Consider the following 2,500-nt stretch of genomic DNA (forward strand, 5'->3'; position numbering starts at 1 on the left):
TAACCATCGGCACACGCTGCGCCCTCGAGCGGCCGGTTGCCTCGATCACCATCGGCAAAAGCTGGGCCCTGGTGCGGGCGCTTGCCTCGACCACCATCGGCACACGCTGGGCACTGCCATCGGCACACGCTGGGCCCTGGTGCGGGCGCTTGCCTCGATCACCATCGGCACACGCTGGGCCCTGGTACGGGCGCTTGCCTCGACCACCATCGGCACACGCTCGGCCCTGGTGCGGTCGGTTGCCTCGAGCACCATCGGCACACGCTGGGCCCTGGTGCGGGCGCTTGCCTCGACCACCATCGGCACACGCTGGGCCCTGGTGCGGGCGCTTGCCTCGACCACCATCGGCACACGCTGGGCCCTGGTGCGGCAGGTTGCCTCGAGCACCATCGGCACACGCTGGGCCCTGGTGCGGTCGGTTGCCTCGACCACCATCGGCACACGCTGGGCCCTGGTGCGGGCGCTTGCCTCGACCACCATCGGCACACGCTCCGCCCTGGTGCGGCAGGTTGCCTCGAGCACCATCGGCACACGCTGGGCCCTGGTGCGGGCGGTTGCCTCGACCACCATCGGCACACGCTGGGCCCTGGTGCGGCAGCTTGCCTCGAGCACCATCGGCACACGCTCGGCCCTGGTGCGGTCGGTTGCCTCGACCACCATCGGCACACGCTGGGCCCTGGTGCGGCAGGTTGCCTCGACCACCATCGGCAGCCTCGACCACCATCGGCACACGCTGGGCCCTGGTGCGGGCGGTTGCCTCGACCACCATCGGCACACGCTCCGCCCTGGTGCGGTCGGTTGCCTCGAGCACCATCGGCACACGCTGGGCCCTGGTGCGGCAGGTTGCCTCGACCACCATCGGCACACGCTGGGCCCCGGTGCGGGCGGTTGCCTCGACCACCATCGGCACACGCTGGGCCCCGGTGCGGGCGGTTGCCTCGACCACCATCGGCACACGCTGGGCCCCGGTGCGGGCGCTTGCCTCGACCACCATCGGCACACGCTGGGCCCTGGTGCGGCAGGTTGCCTCGACCACCATCGGCACACGCTGGGCCCTGGTGCGGGCGCTTGCCTCGAGCACCATCGGCACACGCTCGGCCCTGGTGCGGTCGGTTGCCTCGAGCACCATCGGCACACGCTGGGCCCTGGTGCGGGCGCTTGCCTCGACCACCATCGGCACACGCTCGGCCCTGGTGCGGTCGGTTGCCTCGAGCACCATCGGCACACGCTGGGCCCTGGTGCGGCAGGTTGCCTCGACCACCATCGGCACACGCTGGGCCCTGGTGCGGGCGGTTGCCTCGACCACCATCGGCACACGCTGGGCCCTGGTGCGGGCGCTTGCCTCGAGCACCATCCGCACACGCTGGGCCCTGGTGCGGCAGGTTGCCTCGAGCACCATCGGCACACGCTGGGCCCTGGTGCGGGAGCTTGCCTCGAGCGCCATCGGCACACGCTGGGCCCTGGTGCGGCAGGTTGCCTCGAGCACCATCGGCACACGCTGGGCCCTGGTGCGGTCGGTTGCCTCGAGCGCCATCGGCACACGCTGGGCGCTGGTGCGGGCGCTTGCCTCGACCAGCATCGGCACACGCTGGGCCCTGGTGCGGCAGGTTGCCTCGATCACCATCGGCACACGCTGGGCCCTGGTGCGACAGGTTGCCTCGAGCACCATTGGCACACTATCGGCCCTGGTGCGGGCGGTTGCCTCGACCACCGTCGGCACACGCTGGGCCCTGGTGCGGGCGCTTGCCTCGAGCACCATCGGCACACGCTGGGCCCTGGTGCGGGCGGTTGCCTCGAGCACCATCGGCACACGCTGGGCCCTGGTGGGTTTAGGCACATCTTCAAATTTCTGCCGTGCCAATGCCATTTTTATGGCTTGTAAATTCATACAATGGTCCCCTAAGCCTTCACGTGAAGTTTCGTTGGAAGATGACTCGTTTTCTATTTTTCATGATTTTCGAAACTTTTTGCGGTTCGGGATTTTTTAAAATTTTTTTATAAGGATTTTTGGCCCCAAATTTTGTAGGCATGATCCTTCTATTTTTGTTGGCATGCACAAAAAAATTCAGCTAAAAACTCGAAGTAGAGAAGATTTTGTGACCGTTTGAAAAAAGTGTCCCCATTTCAGACACTTTAACGGCTACTGGTAGCAAACCTGTAAAATCTCAAATGCTCTTTAAGGGGGTGTGAATTCTCAGAGGTTTGATGAGGGATAGGGGGCCAACACAAGGCCAAGTACCAGCACCCATCGCACATCATGTGCGCACACCCCCCCGGCCCCCCTCCCAATCGCCGGAACCCCAATGCCGCCGGTCAGGTTCTCCGGCGGTACTCCGGCGATGCTCCGGCGATGCTGTCCCGAGTGAAAAAAATGCGGCACCAGCACATGCTGGAGCCAAGCATGGGCACCGTGGCTCAAAATCGAACTTCGGCCAAGGCCTCGACCATCAATGGCACATGATGGCGCATGGTGATGGCACATGCATCGACCATCATCGGC

This window comes from Durio zibethinus, unplaced genomic scaffold (genome assembly GCF_047325235.1).
Source record: "Durio zibethinus cultivar Kanyao isolate XHJ-2024 unplaced genomic scaffold, ASM4732523v1 HiC_scaffold_3, whole genome shotgun sequence".
Taxonomy (NCBI): domain Eukaryota; kingdom Viridiplantae; phylum Streptophyta; class Magnoliopsida; order Malvales; family Malvaceae; genus Durio; species Durio zibethinus.